The sequence below is a fragment of the Triticum urartu genome, chromosome 7A (assembly GCF_056163025.1).
Source record: "Triticum urartu cultivar PI428250 chromosome 7A, HENAU_Tu73, whole genome shotgun sequence".
Taxonomy (NCBI): domain Eukaryota; kingdom Viridiplantae; phylum Streptophyta; class Magnoliopsida; order Poales; family Poaceae; genus Triticum; species Triticum urartu.
Window position 1 is genome coordinate 111380057 of NC_141879.1, and position 27952 is coordinate 111408008.

The 27952-nt window shown below is 52.8% G+C and overlaps 1 pseudogene across 1 annotated transcript; it reads right to left on the reverse strand.

The window, feature by feature from the left end:
* Nucleotides 1-26763, reverse strand: LOC125518449 (protein LATERAL BRANCHING OXIDOREDUCTASE 1-like; annotated as a pseudogene). Its single transcript, XR_015611547.1, has 5 exons — nt 26530-26763; nt 26260-26411; nt 1005-1115; nt 508-831; nt 1-420 (listed from the first exon to the last, which is right to left on the reverse strand). The product of XR_015611547.1 is annotated as a protein LATERAL BRANCHING OXIDOREDUCTASE 1-like (transcript).
* Nucleotides 26764-27952: the final 1189 nt, after the last annotated feature.

Consider the following 27952-nt stretch of genomic DNA (forward strand, 5'->3'; position numbering starts at 1 on the left):
TGGAGACACTTGAGCAGATAAGAGAATATGAAAGTGCCCAGAGAGCATGTTAATACAAACAAACATAAACCAGACTGATTCTTCATTTTAACCAGATTCACTCCCTGTAAGTTCACCAATTATTTACTTTCCATGGGTATTCTAGCATGGAACTACAGCCATCTTACTTAGATCTTCAGTGCATCGGCAATTCTTGGTCCTCGGCCTCCAGCGTAATGTTCATGGTGCAACACTAACAAGTCCTTGGCCTTCATTTTCCTGTATTAATTGTGCCGGTTGCTCCTCACTTAACAGATGAGCTATCGGCCCAATCTCTTGCATGGGATCCACACCATAGAACATGGCCATTGATATCCTCTCTTTATTGGCATTAGTCACAACTCTACGCATTGGCCCCATGAAGATCCCGTTGGTCATTATCTGCACGAGGAACGGTCAGGCGGAAGTCACCAAGAAGACAAGAACTTCATATGGGAGAAAAATTACCGGAGGTTCAGAGATGGTCACCTCCATTGTAAGACCAATGTTGATCAGCAAGGTGTGGTCACACACAGCTGGAACATTGTACCAGGTTCCATCTCTAAGATATTGCAGCCCCACGACGTCTTTGTCCATGAGAAGAACCGTGAGAGCAGGGAAATCGGCATGAGGCTTGATGCCCAGGACAAGATCAGGTCTTGGACACGGAGGGGAGTGGTTGAATCTAGCAAAAGTGGGGGCGTTGCTGTTAAACTGATTAACGAGGCAGTCTTCATCAAGCTCCAGAAGCTTGGCCATTGCCCGAAGGCTTTGATTCTCTTGCACTTCAATGCGTATTCGTGCAGATCATCCCTGCAAACAGAGCTCAGGTAGTCCAATTAAACCAAGCCTAGTTTACTAATGTCTATTTTGTTTCTGCAGTCCCTGTCAGGTTCCGTAACTCAAGACAGGAATAAGCAAATGAACTCTTTTCTACAAAGCAGACAAGATAGAAAGATCCGTTTGAAGTATCCCTGATAGATTACCTGAACGATTTGGGATGTGTAGGCCAATGGGCAAGGTTTCTCCCACCCTCCGGCTCAACCCTAAGGTGCAGTCGATCAGACCAGTCCAATCTCTGATCTTGAGCCCACACACTACCAGAATTTAGGCAGTTGCCGACAGGCATATCTATGCCGACGGCCCCCGTCGGCATATATGGTCTTACCCCGACGGCACAACTAAAGCCGTCGGCGTAGAAAGGCCGTCGGCGTATACCCATCTATGCCGACGGGGGCCGTCGGCATAGATAAGCCGTCGGCGTTTCTCCGAATATACCGACGCGGGACGTCGGCATAGAGCAGGCCGTCGGCATATCACGTGGCCCGTCTACCCATGCGGCGACGACAGTTTGACGGCGTCAGGCTACGTCGATGGGCTAACGGTGGCCGTCGGCATAGCTACGCCGACGTCATCGATCCACCGCGCCGCCACGTCATCGATCCGGGTCGTTCGCCGGTCCCGTGGGGTGGCATTTCTATGCCGACGGCTAGGCCGTCGGCATAGGCCTGGCCCACGTTTTTGCCACGTCATTGATCCCCGCCCTACGCCATGTCATCGATCCAGGGCTCTACCGTTCCGTGGCCGTAGCTATGCCGACGGCTAGGCCGTAGGCATAGATTTCTAATAATATTTTTATATTTTTTGTATTTTCTCTTATTATTTTTTATTTTTTTCCAATACTAATTTCATTAACTTAAATGTATAGAAAACATATATCGGTTGCCCCCCACACGGGCCTTCTTCCGTCGTGTCATGGAGAGGTTAGACGGGACGGGCCGGGTACCTGTGGGGGGTAGCAATGCCGCCAGGTGTTGCGGTGGGCCCTCCTACGGTTGTGGGAACATTGGCAGGCGCAGGCACGCGGCTCCGGGGTGTGCCCCCTCCCCCCTCACGGGCGTCGATGCCGCCGTGCCCCAAGGGGGGGGGGAACGGCCATGTCGGGCCGACGCAGAGGGAATCTTGGGGTGGGTTGTGCCGGGACTGTGTTGGGGGGTGTACCTATGGCTGGGCTATGACAACAAGGTGAAAAGGTCCACCGGTCAAACTACGTCCAGCGAAAGTAAAAGGGATAGACCCGGCGGTCGTCTGTGTCAGGGTTAGACGGGACGGGGTACCTGGGGGGTAGCAATGCCGCCAGGTGTTGCGGTGGCCCTCCTATGGTTATATAAGCATGGTGGCAGGCGTAGGCACCCGGCACTCGGCTTGTATGAGGTCCCGGTGCGACGCTCCGGTGGCATTGCTACCCCCCTAGGGCCCCCGTCCCGCCAAACCCTGTAGCGTTTGACCACGGGATCTACCCCTTTGACTTTGCACGGACAGGCTTTGAGCAGTAGACGTATCCACCCGGTTGTCTAAGGTCAGCCCAGATGTTGCAACAAAGTGTTCCTATGGGCTGACCTATCGCAACCAGGTGGAAGAGTCCACCGGTCAAAGCCCGTCCGACGAAAGTCAAAGGGCTAGATCTACTGGTCAACTGGGATTCGGGGTGGCCTTCGGGGTATAGCTATGCCACCGAAACATCGCACGGTCCCGATGCATGTGTGAAAGTGTTCTGGCATGTGTAGACGCCCGTCTTGGGGCTCCGTGGTGTGGCCCCCCTCCACGGAAGGCAGAGCAGCCGTCACTTAGAGGGGGGATGTGCGGGTGCGGTGGAACCGGAGGGAATCTAGTGTTGGGTTGGGTCCAGACCGTGTTCGGGAATGTTCCTATGGGATAACTTATCGCAACCAGGTGGAAGAGTCCATCGGTCAAAGCCCGTCCGGCGAAAGTCAAAGGGCTAGACTACTGGTCAACTGGGATTCGCGGTGGCCTTCGGGGTGTAGCTATGCCACCGAAACATCGCACGGGTCCTGATGCATGCGTGAAAGTGTTCTGGCATGCGTAGACGCCCGTCTTGGGGCTCCGTGGTGTGGCCCCCCTCCACGGAAGGCAGAGCAGCCGTCACTTAGAGGGGGGGATGGTGCGGGTGCGATGGAACCGGAGGGAATCTAGTGTTGGGTTGGGTCCAGACCGTGTTCGGGGATGTTGCTATGGGCTGACCTATCACAACCAGGTGGAAGAGTCCACCGGTCAAAGCCCGTCCGGCGAAAGTCAAAGGGCTAGATCTACTGGTCAACTGGGATTCGCGGTGGCCTTCGGGGTGTAGCTATGCCACCGAAACATCGCATGGGTCGCGATGCATGTGTGAAAGTGTTCTGGCATGCGTAGACGCCCGTCTTGAGGCTCCGTGGTGTGGCCCCCCTCCACGGAAGGCAGAGCAGCCGTCACTTAGAGGGGGGATGGTGCGGGTGCGGTGGAACCGGAGGGAATCTAGTGTTGGGTTGGGTCCAGACCGTGTTCGGGAATGTTCCTATGGGCTGACTTATCGCAACCAGGTGGAAGAGTCCACCGGTCAAAGCCCGTCCGGCGAAAGTCAAAGGGCTAGATCTACTGGTCAACTGGGATTCGCGGTGGCCTTCGGGGTGTAGCTATGCCACCGAAACATCGCACGGGTCCCGATGCATGTGTGAAAGTGTTCTGGCATGCGTAGACGCCCGTCTTGGGGCTCCGTGGTGTGGCCCCCCTCCACGGAAGGCAGAGCAGCCGTCACTTAGAGGGGGGGATGGTGCGGGTGCGATGGAACCGGAGGGAATCTAGTGTTGGGTTGTGTCCAAACCGTGTTCGGGGATGTTGCTATGGGCTGACCTATCACAACCAGGTGGAAGAGTCCACCGATCAAAGCCCGTCCGGCGAAAGTCAAAGGGCTAGATCTACTGGTCAACTGGGATTCGGGGTGGCCTTCGGGGTGTAGCTATGCCACCGAAACATCGCAGGGGGATGGTGCGGGTGCGATGGAACCTGATGGTGTGGTGGCATGTCCGAAGAGGCGGGACGCGTGTCTGGGGTGTGCCCCCCTCACGGACGGCGCCGCCGCCGGCGACCCCACGCGTCCGTTTCCCCCCTCCAGGTGCGGGGTACCGGGTCCCATACAGACGGTAAACTAAGAATCTAAAAATGTAATAATTGAATTAGTGAACTATTTAAACAGGTCTAATTGCTTTTCCCTCGGCGAGGTGGGACTATTTTTTTTAAAAAAAGTAGTTGCCATCTATGCCTACGGCATAGCCGTCGGCATAGGCCTCCTCCCTATGCCGACGGCCTGGCTGTCGGCATAGAGCCACCCTTATCCACTCGATGGCCCTGTCGCTGTCAGGTGGGACCACTCCTATGCCGACGGCCTGGCCGTCGGCATAGGGCCACCTTATCCTCGTCACCCCGGCCCTCCTCCTCCACTCGTTTCTCTCCTCGCACCCAACCTCTCCTCGACAGCCAACCGTCGCCGCCACCCTCGCCACGCTGTCGACGCCCCCCTAGCCGCTCGCCCCGCCACCGGCCGCCGCCATCTCCACCCACCCGCGCCGCGCTGCCGCTCCGCCCTACCCGCCCCGTCCCCACCCACCCACCCGCGCCGCGCCGCCGCTCCACCCACCCGCCCCGACCTCGTCCCCGCCCCGGCCGACGCCCCGCCCTGCCCCGACCTCGTCTCGGCCCCGGCCGACGCCCCATCCCGCCCTCGTCTCCGCCTTGGCCGACGCCCCTCCCCGCCCCGAGCTCGTCCCCAACCTTGTCTCCGCCTCGGCCGACGCCCCCGCCCCGGCTCGACCTCGTCCCCGCCCTGGCCGCCGCCCCACCCCAACCTCGTCCCCGCCCAACGCAGCCACCCCGCCGCCGCATCGACCTCCTCTCCGTTAGGTCCGGCTCCCTCCCCAGATTTTTTTTGTTTTTTCATGATTTTGCAGAGGATAAGAGGGCTAAATGTGATAGTTGATAGATGATAGATGATTGGTAGATGATGATGATGATAGATGATAGATGATTGGTAGATGATGATGTTGATGATAGATGATGGTGTTTTTTTATGCTTCAATAATTTTTAGATGATGATGATGTTTTTTTTATGATTCGATGATTGTTAGACGATGATGATGATATTGTGATGTTCTATGAGTTGTGATGTTCTAATTTTTCTTGCTACTGTTTTTAGGTGGATGGATGTATGGATAAATTTTTCTTAGATGGATTCATGGATGTTGTTAGAATCATAGATGGTGGATGGATGGAATGTCGATGAATTTTTTTAGAAACTTTGTTTGTCATATATTTTTAGGTGGATGGATGTATGGATAAATTTTTCTTAGATGGATTCATGGATGTTATTAGAATCATAGATGGATTCCGATGCGATTCTGTTTTGTTTGTCATATATTTAATGTTAGGTCATGTTGACGAATGTATGTGGTAAAGTTAATGATAGATGAATGGATGGATGGATGTTGGACAAAATTTGACACTTGACTGAGATGTGATGATCTTGTTATTTTTTTGATACTCATAATGATCTTGATAAAATAATTGAAGACAAAATTTTGAGACTTACTAAGATGTGATGATGTTGCTAAAAAAATGATACTCATGATGATGTTGCTAAAAAAATAGAAGACAAAAGTTTGACACTTTACTGAGATGTGATGATCTAAGTTGTTCTTTCGGTGGAATTTGCAGGCTTTGTGGTGTCGCATTTCATCGGAGTGACAGTTGTACGACGCGTTGGTCCCCCTGAGCATCCCTCTGCTGTTCGACTACTTCCTCTACAGCCGAGGGTGAGCTACAAGTCCATCCCCTACATTTTTTCATATCACTAGATTTCATTCTCAAGTCAACTGACGTAACCTAGGCGTCTCCCGTCCGAAAGGGTTGCATGGATAAATATGCATTCAATTGCATATTTATCACCGCAGCTCTTTTGGATTGTCCAGCGTTTTCCACGGACAGCCGGAGGATGTGTAGATTGGGTATGTTCTCCATGTTCTACCCCGTTCCGAGACAGGATTTCGGCGGCGCCTCCCCATTGTTCTCTGGAGCACATTCTCTTGGCTATTTGCCGAGACGTGTATCTAGAGAACAGCGGGGAGGTGCTGCCGAAATTTTGTCTCGGAACAGGGTAGAATGGAGAACGTACTCAATCTACACATCCTCGGGTGGGATTAGGACCCATCTTTACCTATTAGAGATGTAGGTGGATTAAACGCGGTAGAAACTGAAAATTTGATGCCATTAATTTAAGTGAATCCTTAATTATGTTGTGTGGGTTGCAAAAAAGCAGAGGATGGCAGATAATCAGTGGATGTACAGTGGTTTTATCCGTCGGAATCGAGTAACATCAGAGTGGATCGCGAAAACCGATGTGTATTTGAAGGAGATATTCCGTCGTCCAATGAGAATTATCCCACCATGCCCCTGTGCGAGATGTGCCAGATGTCACCGTAGAAATCAGACGGACATGAGTGAGCACCTTCGCACGCACGGATATATGCCAAATTTTGACATGCCGCCGATAAACATAGCCGAGCAGGACCGTGGTAGAGAGGAGGTGATGCGACAACGCATCGATGGATATGAGGACGACGGGGTCAGGGACATGCTAGATGATGTCATTGTTGCAGAAACGGCAAATGCGACACCTTCAGAGAATGAACCGGAGGAGCCGGAGGCAACCGCAAAGGCCTTCTTGGAGGTCTTGGCCTCGTCGAAGAAACCTCTTTATGCGGGTGCGAAAATATCTCAGCTGGATGCCATCTCGCAACTGATTGCAGTCAAGGCTGAGTACGGCTGTAGCCAGAAATGCTTCGAAGCATTCCTGGGAGTATGGGCTAACAGCCTCCCTGAGGGTCATGAACTGCCGAAAAGCATGTACGATACAAAGAAAATCATGAAGGCACTCTCTATGGATTATGAGAAAATAGATGTTTGCCCGAAGAATTGCCTTTTGTTTAGGCACGAGTATGCGGATGACAAGTACTGTAGGAAGTGCGGTTCGTCTTGGTACATTGAGGTGGTCGGTGAGGATGGTGAGAAAAAGCAGCTAACCATCCCCGTTAAGGTTCTTCGATATCTTGATTTTATAAAAAGACTGCAGCGCCTTTTCATCACGAAGGAGTCTGCCAAAATGATGAAGTGGCACAAGGAAGGTATAAGGTACAATCCAAAAAAATCATACATCCATCGGGAGGGGAAGCATGGAAGTCATTCGATGAAGAATACCCCGGGGAAGCAGCCGAGGCTGGGAATGTCAGAATAGCCATATCAGGTGATGGGTTGAATCCATATGGTATGTCGTCCAATCCATACAGCTGCTGGCCTGTGTTTGTAATTCCGCTCAATCTTCCTCCCGGTGCCCTAATGCAACGGAAGACCATGTTCTTGTCGCTCATCATTCCGGGGCCTGACTACCCGGGGAAGCAATTGGGTGTGTTTATGCAGCCGCTTGTGGATGCTTTGCACCATTCTTGGTACTTTCCGAGGTTGACATACGACCGGGATTTGCAGAGAAATTTCTTGATGAAAGTTTGGTTGCACTATTGCATGCATGACTTTCCCGGCTATGCTCTATTCTGCGGATGGTGTACAAGTGGTAAGATGCCATGCCCAGTGTGCATGCAGGCTCTGCGAATGATTTGGCTGAGTAAGGGTGGCAAGTATGTAGCCTTTGACCTGCATCGACAGTTCCTCCCTCCAGACCATCCAGACAGGGAAGACAAGAAGAACTTCACGAAAGGCCGGGTTGTTCATGAAGTAACCGAGATTCTAACATTTTCGAGGGCAGATGTTCTTGCTCAGCTAAAATCTCTCAAGCCTAAAGTCAAAGGCAAAGGCAAAGCCAAAGGCTTCGAGGGATATGGTGAGATGCACAACTGGACGCACATTACACCCTTCTTGTAGCTTCCCTATTTCAAGGACCTCAAACTTCCTTACAATATTGATGTGATGGACACCGAAAAGAATGTGGCAGAGTCACTTTTCCACACGATCCTCAACATTCCTGATAAGACGAAGGATAACGTAAAAGCTAGAGCCGATCAACAGAGAATTTGTGATAGACCACGCCTGAACATGAAGCCTCCCACAGGCGGTCGAAAAAACTGGTTCAAGTCAGATGCTGACTTTGTCCTTAAACCGCCAGAAAAAAAAGAAGTACTTATCTGGCTGAAACAAATTTTGAAGTTCACCGATGGTTATGCATCGAATATAAGTAAGGGAGTCAATCTTTCAACGGGCAAAGTGACCGGCCTGAAGAGTCATGACTACCATGTATGGATTGAGCGGATAATGCCGGTGATGGTTCGAGGCTATGTCCCCGAGCATGTCTGGCGAGTGCTTGCCGAGCTTAGCCATTTCTTCCGCACGCTCTGTGCTAAAGAAGTAAGTAAAGAGGTGATTGAAAAATTGCATAAGAAGGCACCGGAGTTGATAGTCAAGCTAGAGAAGATCTTTCCGCCAGGCTTCTTTACTCCGATGACACATCTCATTCTGCACCTCGCGAACGAGGTATTGTTGGGGGGCCCTGTGCAAAATCGCTGGCAGTACGGCCCTGAGAGGCAGAACAAGCATCTCCGACGGAAATGTGGAAACAAAGCTAAGATTGAAGCTTCCATAGCTGAGGCAGTTATCCTAGAGGAGGTGTCAGACCTCAGGACATCATACTATCCAGACCACGTTCCCCATCTGCATAACAAGGTGCCTCGATACAATATAGAAGAGCCCAAGTATCAACCTAGGCTCGATCAACGCGCAAGGTGGGAGGGCTGGGGCCTCGAAATCTTATAACATTCCACGACAAGAGTGGGAGCACCTCATGTTTTATATCTTACACAACATCAAGGAAGTTGAGGAAGTGTGGATGAGGTAATACCACTACACCATTCCTTTATGTCTTCCACATCATCATGTTTCATGTTCACTTAGTCCCGGTCTAACACCGCTTATCTTTTTTTAGTGATTTCGTTCAAGAGGAATGGACGGGAGTGAATCCTCCTACTAAGGCGGAGGCACTTACTCTTCTCCGTCATGGAAACCCTGGACGTAAAAATTTTGTTTCTTGGTTCATGGAGAAAGTAATTTTCCACACTCCCCTATTAAATACCTACTTCAACATTTATTAGTTAACCGAACTAATGCACGCAACAATTTCCATTATACTTGTAGGGAAAAGATCTGAACATATCTATGGATGATGAATTGAGATGGGTTTCCATGGGTTTTGACCCTGCCGTCATGACATGTAAAAAGTATGATGTGAATGGGTATCGCTTCCATAAAGAGGAGCACCAAAACAGCCGCCCCGATCCCAAAACTATAAACACCGGAGTGTACACCCCCGGTCAAAATTCAGTAGACTACTATGAAAGGGTACAAAGTATATACGAGGTTAAATTCCGCCAGGGGCATGAGACCCTAAGTCTGCCTGTGTTCAAATGCCGATGGTTCGATCCGCGGGAGGGGGTAAAACATACGCCTTCCATTGGTTTGGTCGAAGTTAAACCATCAACCGTCTATGCCGGAGCCGATCTCTTCATTGCGGCTACCCAAGCTACACAAGTATATTATCTGCCTTACCCATGCCAGAAAGTGTATCTAAAGGGTTGGGAAGTTGTGTTCAAGGTGTCGCCACATGGTAAGCTACCAGACCCGAATGAAGACGATTACTACAACATTAACCCCATGACATACGAGGGAGTGTTCTATCAAGAGCAACCTGATGATGATGATGATGATGATGTGGTTAGAAACGATGACGCTAGACCATTGGGTGATGATAATGTGACCCAAACGTCGACGATGCACGGAATGATGGTGAGACCATTGTCAATGAAAATGACATACTTATGCTAGAAAAGTTAAACGAAGACGCTGACGACGAGGAAGAGCCTCCACCTCCGTCGGACAACGAAGATGATATGATTGATAGTGATGATGAGACGGACCGAGAAAGAGGTTACAACAGTGATGATTCATATGGGTTCTAGCAGATGTACGTTTCAAGTATTTTTTCTATAGTTTAGGAATATGCCTTTTTATGCATTTTTATTAATGTGTTTATTATCATGCCTTTTCCTTCATTTCATTAATTTACTAATTGCTTTTTCTCTTTTCAATGCAGGTTCGTGGAACATGGGCAAGGGGAAGGCCGACGGCGTGGGTTTCCTATGCAAGGTCGTTGGCCTGCCTAGTCGGAGTGGTCGAGCACGTAATCCTCCCCCTCGGCTACTTGACGATGACTCCTCACAGGGAGGTCGAGGGAGAGGTGCCCCTAGAGGAGGAGGGGGCGGGGGGAGAGCCTCTAGAGGACAAGGTGCTGGGGGGAGAGCCACTACAGGGGGTCGTGGCCAGAAAGAGCGCACCCTCACCGACTTAGGGGTGTTGTCTTTGAGGCCCTCCTCTAGTGAGGTACCCTCCTCTAGTGAGGCAGGCGAGGAGGAGGAGGAGGAGGAGGAGGTGGAGGAGGAGGCAGGCGAGTAGGAGGAGGAGGAGGAGGTTGGGGAGGAGGATGGGGAGGGGGAGGCAGGCGAGGAGGAGGGTGGTGGCGGGGATGATGGTCGTGACGGGAAGGGGGTTGACACGAAGGGGTTGCTGCGTGGCAACGCAAAGCTACCAAAGCAGGTTCCTGCTACTGAGGAGCAGAAGTGGCTCATTGAGCCCACGGGAAAAGAGTAAGTGGTTCATTATGTTGCTTGTCACATGCTTATTCCGGTTGTTATTTATTTTTCTTGTCACATGCTAATAGTTCATTCTTTTGCAGCAACTGGATATATTCTAAAGGGGTCCATATTCCCAACGGCCTCATCACCGTCTTGCTGAAGTTATATTGGCCGGGGTTGTACTGTTCTGATCCAGTCAGGCAGCCGGACCGTCGGGTTTTGGCCACGAGCTGGGACCACTGGGAAGCGGCCCGCCACGCGGACCATGAGACCCATGCCAAGGCCGTGATCACTACTTTCTGGGTGAGTTCTCTTCAGAAGCACAAGTCCATTCTAGTTTCATGAATGATTTAACTCATGGCTTCTCCCATTCTTGTTTCATGCATGATTGTAGAAATTCTATCGAGTTCTTCCGGAGCACAGGGCTAGAGCGGACCAGATCGTGCTGCGCCAATGCAAGAAGAAGGCCCGCCAGATGCAGTACGAGGTGCGCTATGTGGCCATCTCCACATACTACCACGACTATCTTGGTGTGAAGATGACCAAGGAAGAAGCGCGGAGGATGGGCATTACCTTGGAGAGGCCTGAGTTCTTGGCGGTAAGTATAAAAGATTTTTCATTATGCTTTCATATATTATGCTTTCATTATGCTTTCATTACCTTGTGGTACATTATGCTTTATGCTTTATGCTTCCATAACACCAATTTGGACACACCTACATGCCATTATGCTTTTATTATGTAGGTGTGTCCAAATTGGTATTATGGAAAAGACGAGTCCTGGGCGGCATTGGTGGATCTTTGGTGTGATGAGGCTGGAGCCTGGGCGGCTATGAGAACCAAAAATAAGGCTAACCGAGGGACAGAGGGAGTACATGCTCAGGGAAACCGAAACCACTATCTCCACAAGGCAGTTAATGTATGACTAACCCCATTAAACATTCTTCTTCTATTTACCATCACTTTCTTATGTATGACTAACCTCTGTTTGGTGGTGCAGGAGGAGAAACTGAAGCGGCCGCTCTCACACATGCAGGCGTGGGAGATCGCCCATACGCGGAAGGACCCCAAGCCTGGCGAGCCCAAGTACTACGGCAAGAAGACCGCAGAGAGGAAGAAGGCCTACTCCGAAGCGTATCTGGAGTTACATCCTGACACACCTGACCCTATTGCGGCGCCTCTAGACGACATGGCGGTGGTGAGGATGGGGCCCAAGGAGCACGGTCGGGAGGCGGTTCTTGATGCTGTGATCACTCCTAGTATCTCCTACACACAGCTTCGTCGGATCGACCCGAGCCTGAGCCAGCGCACGAGCCAGCCAGTGACCAGTACACAGTACCTCTTTCAGGAGCAATAATCTGTAAGTATTTTCCCTCTTATCTTCATTTCTCACTTCATTTTCCGCATTTAGTAGTTTTATGAGTTCCATCATGTCATACCGTAGGCCTACATGGAGTACACACGCCAGGAGACCATGGCGTGGCATCAGAGGCTTTATGAACACCAAGTGCAGAGGGATAGCCAGATGCAGCAGGCTTTTCAGGATATGGCGGCCGGCAGGTGTCCTCAGTTCCCTCCAGCACAATGCCCTCCAGCACAACCAGTGCTGATGAGCTTTGAGGAGTTTGTGGCACAGAACGCTGGCCCCTCGCCGGTTAGTTCATCCCCAATCTATTCACCCAAAGCATGTCATGCCTTTCAACACAGTCATATATCCCGTGCATATGTCTTTTCAACATCCAGGGAACAGGTGGATCTACCGTTGGCGGTGGTCTTCGCAGCACTCCGGAGACACGGAGCCCGACCACTCCGATCCACGGAGGCGGAGGCGGAGGCGGTCTTGGCGGTAGTGCTGCCGCTAGCACTGACGACCTGGGCTTTGGCCGTCTTGGCGGTGACGACCTCCGCGGTGCTCAATGATCCTTGTGTGGTGATGATGCTTGAGATGACTTGTGTGTGGTGATGATCATTTAGATGACTTGTGTGCTTCTCTATATGCTTATGTTGGTTGTGATGATGTTCATTTAGAGACTTGTGTGTGGTGATGCTTATGCATATATTGTTGTGATGGTGCCGGATGATATCCCGTTGTGTTTTATATGTCTATCTCATCATATATATCTGCTGATATGTGCTGCTATTTGAATTGAATTGATCTGAAAACAAACAGAAAAAAGAAAAAAAGGAAAAGCAAACTATGCCGACGGCTAGGCCGTCGGCATAGGGCTAGCGTGAGCTCCCAGTAGCTGACACGTGGGCGCCTATGCCGACGGCCTAGCCGTCGGCTTAGTTTAAAACTGTGCCGACGGCTAGGCCTCTATATTACTGAGGGCAGGAGGGGGTCGGCGAACTCTATATAAGCCACCCCCTCCTCAGTAAGAAGGGTTCGCACCCCTGTAATCTATACACGCATAATCCAGTCGACCGCCTCCGAGCTCCGAGACGTAGGGCTATTACTTCCTCCGAGAAGGGCCTGAACTCGTAAACCTCGCGTGTAACAACTTCCCAATAGCTAGGATCTAGCCTCTCCATACTCACCCCCCTACATAACTGTCAGAGTTAGAACCACGACAGTTGGCGCCCACCGTGGGGCCGGAATCTTAGCGCTTAGTTGGAGAAGTTGTGATTTTTCTCGATCCCTTTGATCATGTTTTCTTGCGGAGTTTTGGTGGAGGACCGCGAGATCCGTCTCGGCGCACTCACCTTCATCGTCGACGTCTCCGCCTGGCTTCAGGAGGCACCGCTCGACATCGACGCGCTCCCCGCCTGCGGTGCGACACATTTCCGCGCATGCGTTCGTGGCGTCCTCCTGCGGCAACCGTTGACCCAATATGGGTCGGCCCCCGTATCGTCTCCCCGCCCTGTCTCCCACCAGCGCAAGCTCTCCGGTCGGTCAAGACTTCAGCGGTGGGTGAGGCACGCCGTGGCCCGCCAATCGGCAGCCCCGCAAGTCGCGGCCATCGAGCCCGTCGAATCCCTCTACGGCCTGTTCGACCTGTCGACTGGCTCCGTGGAGACCGCATCCGAGTGCGACAGCAGCGATCCAGCGGCTGAGTTTCTGGCGGTCGATGGAACACACAGTCCCCCTGGTTTCCCTCGCACTGATGGAGGCGCTGGTGGGGGCGATCCGTCGCATCCCCACGACGAGTATCTCCCCGAACCTCTCACGTCATTGCAGCGAGAGGAGCTTCGCCGCCGGAACATGGACGCGCTCCGCACTCCTATCGTCGGAGAGACCCCCGAGGCCCGGGCCTTGGAGGACGCGCGTTTGGCCAACTTGGCCGAGCGCACTCGACTGGAGAATCTCCAGCGAGCACTCGACGAGCAAGCGCGTCAGCGGGCTCCCGAGTCTAGTCGACGCCAGCTCTTCCCGCCGACGCAGGTATATCGAACCCCAGTTCAGAATCTGGCCGCCGCGGCCCGTATAGCAGAATCGATTCAGCCCTCCCAGTCGGAGGCTGGCAGGGGCTTGTTACAGATCAGAGCATTGCTCCGGGCGGCGGGAGACCAGAATTCCGCAGTCCCTCAGTCGCGGAATAGGATCCACAGTCGGTCTGTCGCAACAAATACAGTCGAGTCAGCTCATAGCCCGAGATCGCCCCCGAGGCGTGAGGGACGTGGTGGCCAGCATGATCAGTACAGGAGGAATGAACAGTATGATCACTGATTCGACCGTGATGATCGACGTCGAGTGCCAACCCCTCCCTCGAGGAGTGGGTCATATGCGCCTCGACGGCAAGATGACAGACACCCTCATAGTGTTGGGCAGAGGATTCCAGTCGACCCCAGAGACCCAGGCTTTGATGCGAGATCCATCCTCGTTCAAGGTTTGGTTGACAGGAACAGAGCTCATCGAGAAGGCCACAACAGAGATGCGCCTGCCAGCAGCAGAGTACGCGCTTCAGGGCCAGAGTGTTTCAGTCGAGCCATCAGAGCCGCAGTGATACCTCCCAATTTCAGGTTGGCGACTGGAATCGGCAAGTTCACCGGTGAATCTAAGCCTGACACCTGGCTCGAAGATTACCGAGTGGCTGTACAGATTGGCGGTGGCAATGACGAGGTGGCCATGAAGCATTTGCCTCTCATGTTAGAGGGCTCCGCCAGAGCATGGCTAAATCAGTTGGCACCCAGCAGCATTTACACTTGGGAGGACCTCTCCCGAGTGTTTATCACAACCTTTGAAGGAACATGCAAGCGACCTGCAAGCCTAACCGAGCTGCGGTCTTGCGTGCAGAAGCCGAATGAAACTCTGAGGGAATACATCCAGAGGTGGATCACGCTGCATCACTCGGTTGAGAACGTGCCAGACCATCAAGCAGTTTGTTCCTTCAAGGAAGGTGTTAAATACAGAGAGTTGAATCTGAAGTTCGGTCGAACTGGAGAGATGTCTCTGAATCGGATGATGGAGATTGCCACCAAGTATGCTAACGGAGAAGACGAAGATCGACTCCGGAGTGGCAAGCAGAAAGCAATCGCCCAGGAAACTGGAGGCAATTCCAGTCGGAAGTAGAAGCGAAAGGCCGAGCCAGCCGCTCCTGGAGAGGCCCTGGCCGTAGCCCAGGGAAACTTCAAGGGAAAACCCAAGGGCACCTGGAAGCCCAAAAAAGTCAAGGATCAAGACGGAAATGATGTTTTGGATCTGCCATGTCACATCCACACCAAGAAGGATGAAGAGGGTAATTTTATTTACCCAAAGCATACCACTCGACAGTGCCGGCTCCTGATCCAGCAGTTCCAAGGAAAACAGTCCAAGGATAAGGAAAAAGAGTCGGACAGAGTCAAGGACAAGGAAGACAGTGATGATGGATACCCCCAAGTCAATTCCACCCTGATGATTTTTGCCGATGTCGAAAGCAAAAGTCGACTGAAAGTCATTAACCGAGAGGTGAACATGGTTGCCCCGGCAACACCCAGTTACCTGAAGTGGTCTCAGACTGCCATCACATTCGACCAGTCTGATCACCCGACGCACATTGCCACCCCTGGGAGGCAAGCTTTGGTGCTCGACCCAATTGTTGAAGGCACTCGACTGACTAAAGTCCTGATGGATGGAGGCAATGGCCTGAACATACTGTATGCTGAAACATTGAAAGGAATGGGCATTCCGATATCCAGACTCAGCACCAGTAACATAAGTTTCCATGGAGTCATTCCTGGGAAGAAAGCCCAATCACTCGGCCAGATCGCTCTTGATGTGGTTTTCGGTGATTCAAAGAATTACCGCAAGGAAAAGTTGACATTCGAGGTCGTGGACTTCCAAAGTGCTTATCACGCCATTTTGGGCAGGCCAGCTTACGCACGCTTCATGGCCCGGCCATGTTACGTGTACCTCAAACTGAAGATGCCTGGCCCCAAAGGTGTGATCACTGTCACAGGCAATCGGAAGAAGGCGGAAGAGTGCTTTCAGAAGGGCTCAAAGATTGCAGATGCTCAGATGGCAGTGGTCGAACTGCAAGAGTACCAAAAGACTGCCGACCCAAGCGAGTTGCTACGAGCCAAGAAGCCTGCTTCAGAATCAGCTTTTTAGTCGTCCGGTGAAACAAAAACAGTCGACATTCACCCGACCGACCCCGATGCTGCCCCGACTCACATCTCAACGATGCTTGACTCCAAATAGGAAGAAGCGCTCATCCAGCTCCTCCGTGAGAACTGGGACATCTTCGCCATGAAACCCTCCGACATGCCTGGAGTTCCCAGGGGGCTGGCTGAGCACCGTCTACGGGTCGACCCAAAATTCAATCCTGTGAAGGAACATCTTCGACGGTCCGCCGTCCAGAAGAAGCAAGCCATTGGCGAGGAGGTGGCTCGGCTCTTAGCAGCAGAGTTCATCCGAGAAATTTACCACTCCGAGTGGCTCGCCAATGTCGTCATGGTCTCCAAGAAGGACAAGTCACTTCGCATGTGCATTGATATAAAACATATCAATCGGGCCTGCCCGAAAGATCATTTTCCTCTCCCTCGCATCGACCAAATAGTCGACTCGACTGCGGGGTGCGAGAGATTGTCTTTTCTAGATGCTTATTCCGGGTACCATCAGATCCGTCTGTATGGACCCGACGAAATCAAAACAGCTTTCATCACCCCATTCGGATGCTTCTGTTATGTCACTATGCCGTTCGGCCTCAAGAACGCCGGAGCCACGTTCATGAGAATGATTCAGAAGTGTTTACTCACTCAAATCAGTCGGAATGTGGAGGCATACATGGATGATATTGTGGTCAAGTCACGCAAAGGTTCCGACCTGCGAGCTGACCTTGCCGAAACTTTTGCCAACCTCAGGAGGTATGATATCAAGCTCAATCCATCAAAATGCACATTCGGAGTTCCAGGCGGAAAGTTACTCGGTTTTCTCGTTTCTGAACGAGGGATCGACGCCAATCCTGAGAAAATTGGCACCATACTCCGGATGAAGCGTCCTGTACACGTGCACGATGTCCAAAAGCTTACAGGCTGCTTGGCCGCTTTGAGTCGATTCATTTCTCGCCTCGGTGAAAAGGCGTTGCCTCTCTACCGACTGATGAAGAAGTCTGACAAGTTCGAGTGGACTCTAGAAGTTGACGCAGCGTTTGCAGAACTCAAAGCTCTGCTCTCCACCCAGCCGGTGCTTGTTGCCCCAATCAGCAAAGAGCCTCTGCTGCTGTACATTGCGGCCACGAGACAAGTTGTCAGTACAGTACTCACGGTCGAGCGGGAAGAAGAAGGAAAGGCCTTCAGAGTTCAGCGCCCAGTCTATTATCTGTCTGAAGTTTTGACCCCTTCAAAACAAAGATACCCTCACTACCAGAAGCTTGTATATGGGATTTACATGACCACGAAGAAGGTTTCACATTACTTCTCTGACCACTCCATTACAGTCGTCAGCGACGCCCCACTGTCAGAGATACTGCATAACAGAGATGCAACTGGTCGACTGGCTAAGTGGGCGATTGAACTCCTTCCCTTAGATATCAGGTTTGAAGCAAAGAAGGCTATTAAGTCCCAAGCAATCGCAGATTTCGTCGCCGAGTGGATTGAACAGCAGCTTCCGACTCAAGTTCACTCGGAGCACTGGACCATGTTCTTCGATGGATCTAAGATGCTGAATGGTTCTGGTGCTGGGGTAGTTCTAGTCTCCCCCCGAGGAGAAAAGCTCAGATACGTCCTCCAGATTCACTTCGATTCCTCCAACAATGAAGCAGAGTATGAAGCACTTCTGTATGGGTTGCGCATGGCCATTTCACTCGGCGTCCGTCGCCTCATGGTCTACGGCACTCAGATTTGGTGGTTAATCAGGTGATGAAGGAGTGGGACGTCAGAAGTCCGGCTATGACCGGTTATTGCAACACAGTGAGAAAGCTAGAAAAGAAATTCGAGGGGTTAGAGCTTCATCACATCCCCCGACTCAAAAATCAAGCAGCCGATGATTTGGCAAAGATAGGCTCCAAGAGAGAAGCCATTCCCAGCAATGTGTTTTTGGAGCACATCCGCTCGCCGTCAGTCCAGGAGGATCCTTTCACAGAAGAAGCCCCACAACCGAAAAGTGCCACAGATCCGACTGAAGTCGAAGTTCCTGCTGTGGTCGACCTGATCATGGAAGTCTTGACCATCACTCCCGACTGGACGATACCATACATCACGTATATCCTAAGGAAAGAGCTCCCAGAGGACGAGGAAGAGGCTCGGCAGATCGTCCGCCGATCCAAGGCCTTCACAGTCATAAAGGGGCAGTTGTACAGAGAAAGCGCGACTGGAATCGGTCAGAAGTGCATAACTCCGGAAGAGGGTCAGATGATCCTTGATGAGATCCATTCGGGGACCTGCGGTCACCATGCGTCCTCCCGGACCATTGTGGCCAAAGCATACCGAGCGGGATTTTACTGGCCAAGAGCAAATGAGATGGCAAAGGAGATAGTTGACAAGTGTGAGGGGTGTCAGTTCTACTCCAACATGTCCCACAAGCCCGCATCAGCCCTGAAGACCATTCCACTCGTCTGGCCCTTCGCTGTCTGGGGACTGGACATGGTCGGTCCTCTGAGAACAGGCAGGAGCGGTTTCACCCATGTGCTTGTGGCAGTCGACAAGTTTACCAAGTGGATTGAAGCTAAACCCATCAAGAACCTCGATGCTGGCACTGCTATTAGTTTCGTCAGAGGACTAACATTCAGATATGGAGTCCCTCACAGCATCATCACTGACAATGGGTCAAACTTCGATTCAGACCAGTTCAGAGCCTTTTGCGCCTCTCAAGGCACTCGTGTCGACTATGCGTCAGTCGCCCATCCCCAGTCGAATGGACAAGCTGAAAGAGCAAATGGTCTGATCCTCAAAGGACTAAAGCCTCGGCTAATGCGTGATCTCAAGCAGGCAGCAGGTGCCTGGGTCGACGAGCTTCCGTCAGTTTTGTGGGGATTAAGGACCACCCCTAACCGGTCGACTGGGAGAACCCCGTTCTTTCTTGTTTATGGAGCCGAAGCCGTTCTGCCAAGTGATCTCCTTCACAACGCTCCCCGAGTTGAGCTTTACACCGAAGATGAAGCAGAACAGGCTCGGCAAGATGCAGTAGACCTCCTGGAAGAAGAAAGAGAGATGGCCATGATCAGATCGACCATTTATCAGCAAGACTTGCGTCGATTCCATGCCCGACATGTGAAGAGTCGAGCCTTCCAAGAAGGAGATTTGGTCCTCCGAGTGGATCAACAGAAACCACACAAGCTTGCTCCTACTTGGGAAGGCCCCTTCATCATCACCAGAGTCCTCCACAACGGAGCGTATCACCTCTACAATGTTGATCGCCAGATTGACGAGCCGCGAGCTTGGAATGCGGAACTACTCCGCCCCTTTTACACTTAAGTTCCTTCCCATAAAGATGTAATAAGAGAAACTTCCGCAGTTCATTTTTATCAAAGTCAAGAGTGTTCCAATGATTGCTGTCACTTCTGTTTACATACGAGAACCCCCAGTGGGTGACTTAGCGGCGAACCCGTTTCGCCTAAGTTCAAAAAAAATCCTACCGAGTGGAGAGCAAACCTCCCACTCAGAGGCTTAGCTGCAGTCCAGCACTTGCCTAAGTTCTCCTACGAAGAGACTTAGCTGCGGTCAGCACTCGCCTAAGTTTGAAAATCCTACCGAGTGGAGAGCAAACCTCCCACTCGGGGGCTTAGCTGCGGTCATCACTCGCCTAAGTTCTCCTACGAAGAGACTTAGCTGCGGTCAGCACTCGCCTAAGTTTGAAAATTCCTACCGAGTGGAGAGCAAACCTCCCGCTCGGGGGCTTAGCTGCAGTCCAGCACTCGCCTAAGTTCTTCTACGAAGAGACTTAGCTGCGGTCAGCACTCGCCTAAGTTTGAAAAATCCTACCGAATGGAGAGCAAACCTCCCACTCGGAGGCTTAGCTGCAGTCCAGCACTCGCCTAAGTTCTCCTACGAAGAGACTTAGCTGCGGTCAGCACTCGCCTAAGTTTGAAAATCCTACCGAGTGGAGAGCAAACCTCCCACTCGGGGGCTTAGCTGCAGTCCAGCACTCGCCTAAGTTCTCTTACGAAGAGACTTAGCTGCGGTCAGCACTCGCCTAAGTTTGAAAAATCCTACCGAGTGGAGAGCAAACCTCCCACTCGGAGGCTTAGCTGCAGTCCAGTTCTCGCCTAAGTTCTCCTACGAAGAGACTTAGCTGCGGTCAGCACTCGCCTAAGTTTGAAAATCCTACCGAGTGGAGAGCAAACCTCCCACTCGGGGGCTTAGCTGCAGTCCAGCACTCGCCTAAGTTCTCTTACGAAGAGACTTAGCTGCGGTCAGCACTCGCCTAAGTTTGAAAAATCCTACCGAGTGGAGAGCAAACCTCCCACTCGGGGGCTTAGCTGCAGTCCAGCACTCGCCTAAGTTCTCTTACGAAGAGACTTAGCTGCGGTCAGCACTCGCCTAAGTTTGAAAAATCCTACCGAGTGGAGAGCAAACCTCCCACTCGGAGGCTTAGCTGCAGTCTAGCACTCGCCTAAGTTCTCCTACAAAGAGACTTAGCTGCGGTCAGCACTCGCCTAAGTTTGAAAATCCTACCGAGTGGAGAGCAAACCTCCCACTCAAGGGCTTAGCTGCAGTCCAGCACTCGCCTAAGTTCTCTTACGAAGAAACTTAGCTGCGGTCAGCACTCGCCTAAGTTTGAAAAATCCTACCGAGTGGAGAGAAAACCTCCCACTCGGGGGCTTAGCTGCAGTCCCGCACTCACCTAAGTATGAAACACTTCTCATTTCCCAAGGACGACGAGGGGCAGGTCGACCGCCACCTTCTCCTTCGGAGCTGCACCACAGACACAAAGTTATTTCGAGTGAAGATCAAATCCCACTCGACGGGTCATCCACAAAGAGATTCAACGACAAATCAAGTTCAAATAAAGCCTAAAATATCCGAGAGACCTCAGATCAAAGTACTCGAGCCCACAGCTCGGCAGAGTTTAACTGTTACACTTCCACTCGGCATTCCGAGACAAATTTAAGGCAGAGTTTAACGGATTACAAAATACACTCGGCATCCCAAGGCAAGTTTTTTCATTCCTCAGGAGGAGGAGGACTGGCAGGGGCGACAAATTCTTCCAAGTCGATCCCATCTGCGATGCGGGTAGCAGCAGCAATAAATGTCTCCATGAAGTCCTGGAAGTTGTGCTTCCTCGTGTTGGCAACTTGGATGGCGGCCAGCTTCTCCTCCCGCACCTCCTTGCAATGGACGCGGACCAGAGACAGAGCCACGTCGGCACCACACCGAGCTGAAGACTTCTTCCACTCTTGCACTCGGTCAGGGATTCCGTTGAGTCGAGTCATCAGAGACTCGAGATCGTTCTGGAGCGTGGACTCTGGCCAAAGCGTCGGGTCGATCCGTGTCATGGCGACCTTCAGTCGAGCCAAGTAATCCACGACGCCGTCAATGCGGGATTCCAGTCGGAGCAGGTTCATGGCAACTTCGTCTTGCACCGGAGAGTTGATTGGATCCAAACCTGTTTCGATCCGCCCGGTCTCCTCTTCGAAGTTCTGGCAAAGTTCTGCATGCACGACCCAAGGATAAGTCAAATTTCATAAAACTGAGTCGACACAAAAAGAACCAGTCGGAACTGTTTGTGCACCTTCGAGCTTGATGTACAGCTTCTTGGCAAAGCTCCTCAAGTAGCTCTCCAGGTCGTCTCTCCTGCGAGCGATGCTTTCCATCTTCTCGCTCAGGGTGAGGTGCTCCTTCTTCCAACGCGAACACTCCCTGTTGGCTTCCTTCAGAGCGGTCTTCAACTTAGTGTTCTCCCCTTCTAATCGGTCGACCGAAGCCAGCTTCTGCGCGGCCAGAGCGGTCTTGTCATCAGCCTCCTTAAGGGCAGCAGCCAAGTCCTGATCCTTCTTCGCCAGAGCTTCTTTCAGTTTTTCTGCAAAAATGATGATTGAGTCGGAGAAAGCGAAGAGATACTCAAGCCTGAAAACTAACCAGTCGACAAAGGCGTCTTACCTGCGGCGCCGTCTCTGACCTTCTGCAGCTCCGTCCTGGCCAGCTCCAGATCGAGGTTCATTTGAATTTGCTGCTTCTCCAGGTCAGCCAAGCGGGTTCCAAGATCACAAGACTTCTGAAGTCAAAGGGGAGGAGTTGCAATCTCAGTAAAAAAAGAGGAAGAGCAACAAAGACAATAAATACTAAGACTACGGTCGACTGCCAGCAGTCCACCGTAGTCTCGGGGACTACACCCAGTGGGTGCACTTAGCGTGCCCCCACCGGTTCCTATCCCACCCGACCGACCCCTGAAGTCGAGTCAAAGACCACCCGACCGACCCCTGAAGTCGAGTCAAAGACAAGTTGCTTCCGAGCAGCTGAGAGACAATAAGCCTACACCTAGTAAAAAAAGAGAGAAAGACGTCGACTGCCCGCAGTCGACTTCCATTCGACATGGCCCGATCAGACAGAGCGAAGAAACTCAACTATGACTCAATTTAAAGACTACAGCCGACTGCCAGCAGTCGACCGTAGTCTCGGGGACTACACCCAGTGGGTGCACTTAGCATGCCCCCACTCGTTCAAAAAAGAAAAAAAAACACCCAGTGTTGAAGATTCTTCAAAGAACATACCAAAACAGACCAAGTGTTGAAGTCGACTGACCTAGACATTGCTCTGAAGAGCCGAGCTTGCCTCGTAAGTCGCCTGGCAAGCCTCCCGAGCCACTTTTACCTGCTCCATCATGACTCCAGCCTGGCATACAGCCTCCTTCGCAGCAGCCGCTTGGTCCTCAGGGACGGGGTACGCGGCAAAAAGCGAAGACGGATCTGCAGTCGACGCTGAAGGCTGCGCACTCGTCAAAGGAACAGCGAAAGTCACGGAAGCCCGAGTGGGTTCGCCATCATCCCGAACTGCAGCCTCAGGCGCGGGAGTGGATTGCGGAGCCTTGCCAGCCAACACCTTCTTCTTCCTCTTCACCCTCAGTGGTGTGTTGTCGTCGTCGTCCGGGAGGTCGATAACATGAGGAGGAGCTGCAAGGAAAACATTCAATCGACCAACGCTTCAGTCGACTCGTAAGCAGGACGGCAGTGATCGTACCAGGGTTGGAGGTGACAGCGTCCTCCATCTCTTGGTCGTCGTTCCTGGCGGAGACCTCAGAAGTTGCACCACTGCAAATCTTGAAAGTTAGTCAGTTGGCCCAGTGAATCGACCAAGGATCCGTCCACAGTCGACAAAGGAAAGCAAGTGTTGTTGTTACCCCGAAATGGTGGGAACAGCTATCTTCATTTTGGGCAAGGCCTTGGGCGGCTTAGATGGCGCCGTTCGTGGGTGCTTGGGAGCCTTCCCGGTCGGCGGAGGAGAAGAAGTCCGAGGGCGTTTCGACGACTGCCCAACAGGAGCGGCCGCCTTGCCACGTTCCTGCGCTGGATCGTGGGCGAGCGACCGTCCCTCCGGGCGGGAGGGTTCAGCCTCCTCCTCCTCCTCACTGGAGAAGATGTCGTCGCCCTCCTCTCCCTCACCGTCGGACTCCCACTCGACCTGGTCGTCCCCGCTCTCGCCTCCGCTCCCCTCACCTTCCTCGGTCAGCCCTTGTGCCCCGTTGGGCGTCGAGTACATCTCAGTGGTAGCCTGGACGATAACAGACGGGACGAAAGTCAGTCGACTTACACAAAGAAGACTAATACAGAAGGCCAGATATCCGACACAAAGACATACCTGATCCACTTCATATGAGTTGTCGAGTGGAATCACCCTTCTGGCTCCTCGGGGGTTGTCTTTGTTCCCCGTGATGCTTGACAGCCACCCCTCTAGCATCTCATCGGTGACCTCCTCCGGGTGGATCTGAGTGGCGTCGTCAAGGCCAGAATACAACCACATCGGATGGTCTCGCGCCTGGAGCGGTTGGATGCGCCTCTGGAGAAAGACCTCTAACAGGTCCATCCCAGTCACCCCGTCACGGACAAGTTCAACCACTCGACCCGCCAATACCTTGACTTGGGCACTTTCCTCCGGCGTGACCTTCAGAGAGATAGGCTTCTCGGCTCGGTCGAGTGAAAAAAGAGGAAGACCGGTCGACTGCCCGGGGGTCGCCTGGTCCTGGCAGTAGAACCAGGTCGACTGCCAGCCGCGGACCGACTCCGGGAAGGTGATAGAGGGGAAACAGCTCTTCCCCCTCGTCTGGATCGCCAGACCCCCGCACAACTGGATGACTTGCGTCTTCTCGTCACTCGACTTGGCCTTCTTCACCGACTGGGAGCGGCAAGTAAAGATATGCTTGAAAAGCCCCCAATGCGGACGGCAACCCAGGAAGGCCTCGCACATGGAAATGAACGCGGCAAGGTAGACTATGGAATTGGGGGTAAAGTGATGGAGCTGCGCTCCGAAGAAATTCAAGAAGCTCCGGAAGAATGGATGGGGAGGCAGAGAAAACCCTCGGTCGATGTGGGTGGCGAGGAGCACGCACTCATCGTCGCGGGGTTGCGGCTCAATCTCCCTCCCCGGGAGACGCGCGGCCTCGTGGGGAATGGCTCCTCCCTCGACCATGTCGTCGAGATCTTCCTGCCGGAGCACCGATGGCATCCAATCGCCCTGAATCCAACCCTTGAGCAGGGTGGTCCGGGAGGAAGATCCACCTCGCGAAGACTTCTTTCCTTTCCCCGCCGCCGCCGCCTTCTTCGCGCGCTCCAAAGCAGTGGTCTTGCCCTTCACCATCGTCGCCGGCGAGGTCTCGCACGAGCTAACGGCGCTAGGGTACGGCCGAGGGTCGCAGGAGAGCTGGCGAAGGGAGAGAGGGAGAAAGAAAGAAGGAAGCAGAAGAGAAGCGCGCGGCTTGGAAACCCCGAGCCGGCAACTTATAAGGGGCTGCTCCCGAGTGACTGACCGGTAGGCCCAGGTAGCCCAGTCAAATCCCGCAACAGACGCGCGCGCAGTACGTGGCGAAAAAGGCGACGCGAAGATCGAGGAGTTTTCCGCTTTTTCACTTCCGATTACTGCGGCTACTCCCGTCCCGCGCGCTTCCCAAAATCCAAATCCTGTGAGATCCGCGGGCCGCAGAACCGCTTGCCAAAAACAGAGTATCCCGCTCGTACCAACACTCGGCATGTCGCAAGCAAGGATATTCACTCGACGAAGGGCCTGGAATGGATCAAGGCGACTGAAAGAGGTTGGTGACGTCGTCCGCGACAACTGACCCTAAGCGAGGCACTCTTACAACCTTGAAGAACCGGTCGGAAAGGATCCCCAACTCTTCCCCCACTCTAACCTCGATCCATTCGGGGGCTAATGATGAAGCTATGTACCTGGGGTAGGAGCACGGACCCGTCCCAAAGAGTCCTACCCAAGGACATCCCTAGAAGAATCACCCATCAATCGACTTGAAGGTACTCCACTCGACGGGTTCAAGACACTCGACCAAGAAGCTACCACTCGACCATGAAGCTATTCACTCGACTGCCAGGAGATCTACAGTCACTCCGTAGGCAAACGGTCAGTTGTTAAGTAGTCTTCATGGTCATTACAGCACTTTATTAGAGGCGTTACCAGTAACACCCCATCTTAAATGTACTTTAAAACCCTGCATTACTGAGGGCAGGAGGGGGTCGGCGAACTCTATATAAGCCACCCCCCTCCTCAGTAAGAAGGGTTCGCACCCCTGTAATCTATACACGCATAATCCAGTCGACCGCCTCCGGGCTCCTAGACGTAGGGCTATTACTTCCTCCAAGAAGGGCCTGAACTCGTAAACCTCGCGTGTAACAACTTCCCAATAGCTAGGATCTAGCCTCTCCATACTCACCCCCCTACATAACTGTCAGAGTTAGAACCACGACATGAAGGACTATGCCGATGGCCTGGCCGTCGGCTTAGTTTCAAATTATGCCGATGGCCCGGCCGTCGGCATAGACCTGGTCCTAGAGCAGCGGCTGGTCGCCACATGGCACCCCTATGCCGACGGTCTAGCCGTCGGCATAGGTTTTGACTAAGCCGACGACTAGGCCATCGGCATAGGGGTGCCACGTGGCTATCAGTCATTGGGCAGACTTGACGGCGGCCGCCGTTAGGCGTGATAGTTGCCGACGGCCGGGGCCGTCGGCATAGATGTACGGCCCCCGTCGGCGTACCATATATGCCGACGGCTTTTCTAAGCCGACGGCCTCCCTGGCTGTGCCGACGCATATGTTGCCGATGGCCCTATGCCGACGGGGGCCGTCGGCATAGGTCTACCCCGACGAGACTCAGGCCTATGCCGACGGCCCTGGCCGTCGGCATAGGGGGCGATTCCGGTAGTGACACCTGTTCATTGCCATACCCTTCTACCTAGAAATGCTTGCCATCTATCAGGTTACTGCATTTCTTCTTCTCTTCGAGCAGTAGGTGAAAAAATTCCCTTGATGGGGTCATCACAGAATCCATCATAGTGGTCTCCATTCCATGGTTAGAAACCTGGTCACACAGGTTGATGCGTGTTACAGAAATAACAAGTACACCATGAACCAAAAATGCAAAAAAGATTCAATCTTAGGAACAGGAAACTCGAGAACGAAGTAATAAAGAAACTGACCTGGAAGAATCCCCAGGTCTTCAGCGCTGACAGCAGCTTGGCGGCTTCCTCAGGATTGTTGGATGCAGACAGCAGGCCAAGATCAATTGTTGTGGTGGGCTCCGGCATCTCGGCACCAGCAAGGTTCCCACCAAGCAGTTCTTGCTCTCTGAGCAAGTACTGGCTTGGTGGTTATTGCATGTTGGCAGCCAGTTGCTGCACTGAATTCGGCAGCCTCCATGACTCATCAGCCATTGGAGTTCTTGCATATTTCTTTGCTGATCCTGGTGGTCTGCTCTGTCTCCCTGGTTGTTGTGCTCTCTTGAAGGAAGATGTTGCCCTATGCAAGATGTAGTTGCCTTCATCTCAGTACAGATTGTCATCAATGAGTAGGACAGTCACCAACCACTACAACAAACACCAAAAAGATCAGAGTGATGATGGCTACTCCTTTTTTCTACAGAAGAAAACCTAATAAGCCAAAACAAGCTATATAAGAGGACAAGCGAGGGGACAGACATAACATGGCATGTGTTGCCATGTACTCTGCATTTTACTACACAGGTGTATATATTCACCAGTTTGTACTTTTCACTAACTGCCAATCGGTGTATGGGTTACTAAGAGCATCTCTAGCCGCGCCCCCAACAGCCCCCCCTCTCATTTTTTAGCGCCGGCAAGCGAAAATCGGCCCAGTCGCGCCCCCGTGAGTCCCTTTTTCGCCGGGTTGGGCCGAAATAACAGCGGGCGCACCCGAGCGGAACCCGACGCGCTGGGGGGCACCTATGGGCGTCGGCACAAGCGAAAAGGGGCGTGGGACCGCTCTGTCGGCGAGTTGAGACCCTTTTCCCTCCGTTTCTTCCCGCTTTCCCCCGGCTTCCCTCTCATTCTCTCCATTCCCCTGCCAATCTCCTCCTCCCCTCCCAGCTGGCCGCCATGCCACCGAAGAAGTACGTGCTCCCCCACGCCACGATGGCTACGACCGTCGCCGTCGCCCAGCCGAAGCAGAGGAAGCCGAGGGCGCCGCCGTCCAAGCCCCCGGGCATGTCCAACGCCGACTGGAGGGCGGAAGTTCAGCGTCGGGAGGCTGTCACCACCGACGGGCCGAACAGGGCCAACGCCAAGAAGGCCCGGGACAGCGCGGCGCTCACGGTTGTGGCGGCGGCGGATCAGGCGGAGCGCTCGGCCGAACAAGCCAAGACGGCTCGCATGGGGATGATGAATAATCCACCCGGCGGCCACGCCCAGTACGTGCCCTGGAGCCAACCCTGGGGTTGCACGCCGTCGCCGGGCTACGCCGACGGGGACGCGCATGGCGGGTTCAACCCCAACATCACCTTCTCCCATGGTCACCCGGCCCAGTGCACGCCCTCGTCTGCCTTCGCCGGCGTGCAGTACCCTCCGTACACCTACTCACCGCCGGCCTACGCGTCCTTCCCAATGC